Here is a 6000-nt window from a genome sequence, read left to right as displayed (position 1 = left end):
TTGCTGTGTCACAGTGTCGTTTTCCCTACGAGGTGGCTAGTGGCGAGCTGATTCTGAATAGCAGATGAGAATGTACTGAAGGGAAAGAGAAAGACTTAAATGAGAAAAGAGGAATGAGAGAGGAGAAGAGAATGCAAGGGTGTAAGAGAGAAGGCACTGAGACATGCAGAAAATCAACCCCTCCTTCCCCCCAAATGAAACAGGAGTGAAAGGCCAGCAGAAATCAGGAAGAAAAAAGTGAATGAAGAGGACAATGAAGAGGTGATTCTGGAAGGAGCTTCTGACCGTAATTCTCTACGTATTTCTGCCTTTTTGTTTTTTTGTAGATATTCCTGTGTCATTTTTCATGTATGGACTGAGTCCTGATCATAACCATATGATGGTACATTCCATTGAAGAGTGGTAAGTATTTCAAGTAATGGCTTCACTACTGCTATTACTTATAGTATTTACTTTTTTAACCCACCTGGGGTAAGCTCTTCTACTTTATGATTGACATAAGTAATTGGCAATAAAACAATACCTGAAGAATCTGTGTATTTTTTCACTTACTTTATAAGGAACTATAGTTGGTGCTGGAGATAGAAAAATGGGTAATATAGTCCAGTGGAGAAGACTGGCCCATACAAAACTGACCTTAATTTGGCATAAGTATTGAATTTTTGAATCAGTTGGCAAGTCAGGCCAGTATGCAAATATTGCTTAGAACATTTGTGGTAATCAAAGTTTGGAATTGTCTTTTGAACCAGTACATACGCAGAATGAGAAACAGTTATTTGGTATCCAGATTTTTTCATTTTTATGTATTTTTAATCAAGAGTGGTATTGCCGCATTTGGTCACCCATACTAATCAGATGGGTTTTAAATGATATTTAGTTGATTCTAAAAACAAAACATCTCAGAGGATGGAAATTGAACCAACTGTTGACATTTAAAAAGACAAAAGTGCCATAGTCATAGACAGAAGTACTCTAGGCAAATACATTTTCTTTGTCACTTGCAAGTTAGAGGAGGAATCAGGGCTGTTTAACTTATGAAGCTGTCAAAGTTTAATGGCATCAGCTTGCATACAGTATACAATTTCTTGCATATACATGGAACTACAGAGAAAATGTAAATAAATAGAGCCTGAAAGTGGTAGAGAGAAGGATAGGTACAGTTTACAATATAGCCTTAAGCCTTACTGAAACACTGATGAGAAGAGTAAAGCTTAGGAGCAGACATTTAGTGAGGGGTAGAATCAGGACAGGAAACCCATGTCTACTGATACCTTGTATACTATATCATAAATACTGGTGAAAAAATTCTTTTTCAAACCAGTTCCATAAAATTTAGAAGGAAAGTGAGAAGTTGGATTAAGTCACAGGACAGTGAGCTCTCTAGCCAGGTTACCCTCAGCTATTTGTAACTGGGGCTGACAATTTAGATTTTTTTCCCTTATATTTTAACTGGTCACTGTGATTAGTTCTAGACTTTTTTGCATTTGGGGAAAAATTGCTTTTTCAATCTTAGTAAAGTCTTCAAAACAAATCTGAGAGCTTCTCTCGGATTTTTACTTGGTAACATTCCATAATATATTTATTAAGATCACCCCAAGGTAGTAAGATTTTATTCTCCCTGAATAGTTCAAGTTAGTAACGTTTTACTATAAATTTCTAGGAGTTTAAAGGTATAGTGCATTCTAACGTATGGTATTTTCTTTTGTGTGTCCTTCTGGGGAAGTGGTTGATATGGGCGCTGATTTCAGAAGCACACAGTTCTGCTTGTCTAAAATCTTTTAAACCTAAGTAAAACAAGTATGAGAAGAGCAGAGCTGTTCTCTTGGGGGTTGTTGCTTTGTCTTTTCTTTCTTTTTTTTTTTTTTTAATCTTCCTTGTTTTTTTTCTGTAGTGAGTCCAGGTACCTACTAGAATTACTGTGTAGCTGCTAAAAGCCCTTGTCTTGATGTAGAATAATGCCCTCCAGGGAACTAGGGCTCAACAGGTGGCTCATCTTCTCCAGAAGGGTTTGATAACCTCCACATGGTGCTCTTTCTAAAAGATTCTGAGATTTGGCAGTGGCAAAGTAAACATGATGAGTGGAAAAGAAATGATAAGGTAGTCCTAATGGCCATTTTTTTTTTTTAATATTTATTTATTTATTTATAGCTGTGTTGGGTCTTCGTTTCTGTGCGAGGGCTTTCTCTAGTTATGGCAAGTGGGGGCCACTCTTCATCGCGGTGCGCCGGCCTCTCACTGTCGTGGCCTCTCTTGTTGCGGAGCACAGGCTCCAGATGCGCAGGCTCAGTAATTGTGGCTCACGGGCCTAGTTGCTCCGCGGCATGTGGGATCCTCCCAGACCAGGGCTCGAACCCGTGTCCCCTGCATTGGCAGGCGGATTCTCAACCACTGCGCCACCAGGGAAGCCCCTAATGGCCATTTTTAATAAAATTAGAAGCAAAATAAAACTATTCTTGAACCTCCTTTGCTATTTTATTTCTAGTTTTCTGTTAACTTTATGTGAAGAGGGTGGAGATGATCCAGAAACATTTTTTATTTAATAACTTCCACCTTCTGTGTATAAAACTGAGGGGCAGTTTAAAAAAACACAGCAACTTTATGATTATCGTTGTTCTGCATTTAGGCATTCCAGATGTCCCTCTCTCCTCCAGAGCTCCAAGTCACCCATAGCTAAACCTCAAGTTAAAGAACTTGAGAGAGAACTAAGAATAGAACTTTCTAAGTTACTACAGTGAAGTCGAGCTTTCTTTAAATGTGTAATTTCACAAAGTGTTGACATTAAACCTTTTGAATAATCTCTAACTATATCTAATGCGATATGTGACACAATAATGGTTTCATGGATGTTGAATCTGAAATCAATAAGAACAAATGGTCTGATGCTCAGCCAGTTGCTCCTGCCCAAATTAATGGACAAATAAAGGTCCATAACATTCTTTAAGTGAAAGAAGGCAGTTATTTAACAGATGGTTTTTTACTGATAGCAGCTTAGGGGCATTCTCTGCCCCTTCAACAAAATTTGGTTTCAAGTTTCCCAGCCCATGACAAACAGTGACAAACAGACAAACAGTTTGACTTTACCTCTCTAACTCCCCCCACCTCAATTCAAGAGACATTTATTGAAAATCTGTTTGTATGAAGTTAGGTGTTAACCTTTGAGTCATTAAGCTATACTTGTTTTTTGTCTGAGCCTTTTTCCTTCTCATCATACAGATCATAATCCTTTACTCTCTAATGATCAGTTCAACCTGACCAGTGGGAGATCTTCTAAAAACCCTGTTGGAGGGCACTTTCCATTGGCTCTGTTTTCAGGCCCAGTTCTGCTTTTCTTACAGCAGTCTGTCTCCTCAGCGCTGTTGCACACCCTGGTACCTGCAGCACTTTCCTGGACCTGGACCAGACTCTCAAGCAGAGATGTTTCAGTTGTTTCCAAACTGTGTAACGTGTGCTTCTGTGGGTGTGTAGGAAGGACCCTCCGGCAGGCATCTCAGCAGGCGGGCTCGCCCAGGCCCTGTGCCCCATATGGACCGGAGGGCCAGAGACAGCCACTGTCTGTTCCAGAACAGTCTTTTGTCCAGTTGTGATCATGACCCAGAGTAAGAAATTCATTTTGCAACATGACCTAGAATGCACTGTGTGCATGTGCATGGGGTGTGCGCGGGGGGTGTGGGCTGTGCCCCTGCCGTGTACGCTGGGCACCTCCTCTTGGGAGGGGTGCCAGGTTAGTGCTCTGTGCCACGCAACTGCTCGGGGCGGAGCTGAGACGCAGCCTGACCTGGCCTTGGAGCCAGTGTGGTTGGGAGGGGCGTGAGCCAAGCACAGCCCTACCCAGGCTGGGTTTCCCTGGGGGCCTGGGCCCCTCGAGGCACTGGGACCTGGGCCTTCCTCCGCAGTCCCTGGTTGCTGCTGTGGGGAGTGAAGGGGCTGGGACCGGAGCACCTGCTGCTCCAGGTAGCCCCTCCCACCGGCCTCAGCTCGGTGTGGACCCCACGGCCCCCTGCTCTCTCTCTGTGCCCCTCCCGGGACTGGCTCCGGCTTCCCAGACCCCCTTCAGAGCTTACCGTGGAGCTCAGGCGGGCCCGGTGCTCTTGCCTGTCCCTTCCTCTGCTCTGGGAGAACCAGTATTCATGTTTTCCCTCTTAGTGTTCTATTTGTTTATTGTGACATCAGAAGGGATTTCTCCTTCCAGTTTTCTGTCATCATCCAATTCCTTTCCATGGGCCTGGATCTTTTTGCTCTTGGCCTCCTCGGTGTAGTGCTTCATTTCTGCTTGGAAACGCATTACCAGAAACTGCCACTCTTCTGGGACTGCAGACACTCTCAACCTTTTTGACCACAATCTCTTTTTTCCATGCCTCCCATTTCATCTCTCCCCTGCTGCTTTTTTATCTTCACTATAATCTCTGCCCCTTTCACCGTTGTATTTTTTATCAGCCTCTTGGCATACTTTGTATCATTATTGAAGCTGGATTTGCCCATGGTCACTCATTCCGTTTCATTAATAATTTTCCTAACATTCTAGATTTCCTTTCCCCTGAAATGCCTAGTAGTGCTAGAGAGTATCATGATTAATTCTACTGTATCCAACTTGACTTTTTTTATATTATGTTCTCAATTAGGGATCTAGTCTTGTTTCCTTAAAAATAACCATTTATGTTGGCACCATTTAATAAATAAGCCATCTCTTTCCTAACAATTTGATACCTTTATTATGTATTAATTTTTCACAGATACTTAGATTTATTTCTGGACTCTCTTCTGGTCCTGTTGTCTATGTATGTCCTGAGCCAATACTTCATCATTTTGATTATAGTAACATTATAATAAATTTTAATAACAGTTAAGGATATTGGCTATTCTCAGGCAGTTACTTTTCTGCATGCATTTTTTTAATGGCTGTATTTTATTGATTGATTGATTGATTGATTGGCCGCGTTTGGTCTCTGTTGCTGCACATGGGCTTTCTAGTTGCAGCGAGCAGGGGCCATGCCCCATTACGGTGGCTTCTCATTGGGGTGGCCTCTCCCGTCACGGAGCACAGGCCCCAGGCACGTGGGCTCAGCAGTTGTGGCACATGAGCCCAGTAGTTGTGGCTCAAGGGCCCTAGAGCCTAGGCTCAGCCGTTGCGGCACATGGACCCAGTTGCTCCGCGGCACGTGGGATCCTCCCGTACCAGGGCTTCAGTGGTTGTGGCACCTGGGCTCAGTAGTTGTGGCTCGTGGGCTCTAGAGCGCAGGCTCAGTAGTTGTGACACACGGGCTTAGTTGCTCCGCGGCATGTGGGATCTTCCCGGACCAGGGCTCAAACTGTCCCCTGCATTGGCAGGTGGATTCTTAACCACTGTGCCACCAGGGACGCCCCTTGCATGCATTTTTAAATCTTTTTTTTTTTTTCTAACTGCAAAAAAAAAAAATCGTATTAGGATTCATGAAGGAATTGTCTTAAATATTTGTCTTTTTCCCTCTTGATCAGTCTTAGCAGAAGTGTTTTAAAGGTTTGTTTGGCTTTTACAAAAAAACAATTTTTGTCTTTTGTTCTTTTTCTCTATTATAAGTTTGTTTTCTTTCTCTTAATTAAATGAGACTTAATAATAAAGAGTAAGTTAAAAGTTATGAACTCTGGGGAATTCCCTGGTGGTCCAGTGGTTAGGACTCCGTGCTTTCACTGCTAAAAAAAGTTATGAACTCTGTAAGAGAACATGCTACTCAGCAGATTGGGAGAGGTAGCAGTTATTGAAAAACTAGATGTCGTTGTTTACAAATCAATGAGTGAGACTCTTCACCAAACCAATTATTCCTCAATCTTATTAGCCTAGAAATTAAAACATGCATATGTAACTTAGGTCTAAAGTTAATCAGTATATTTATCCTTCTATGTAATATAGGGTGTTAGAACAGTCTTCACTCTAACCCTCTGAACTTGATATATTAGAAAATATAAAAGTAGAAAGTAAAAAAGAAATTACCAATAACCCAAGCCATAATTATTGTTTAACTTTTG

The 6000-nt window shown here is 42.0% G+C and overlaps 1 protein-coding gene across 1 annotated transcript in view; it reads left to right on the top strand.

Annotated features, from left to right (window-relative positions):
• The first annotated feature begins 351 nt into the window (after positions 1–351).
• The window catches only part of TEX15 (testis expressed 15, meiosis and synapsis associated), a 70797-nt gene continuing 65148 nt past the window's right edge, over positions 352–6000 (top strand). The window contains 1 exon segment of the mRNA XM_068532271.1: positions 352–402. The gene's annotated coding sequence lies outside the window, so the exon portion shown is untranslated.

Source organism: Eschrichtius robustus, chromosome 21 (genome assembly GCF_028021215.1).
Source record: "Eschrichtius robustus isolate mEscRob2 chromosome 21, mEscRob2.pri, whole genome shotgun sequence".
NCBI classification, from domain to species: Eukaryota; Metazoa; Chordata; class Mammalia; order Artiodactyla; family Eschrichtiidae; genus Eschrichtius; species Eschrichtius robustus.
This window is presented reverse-complemented; position numbering and strand designations above follow the sequence as displayed.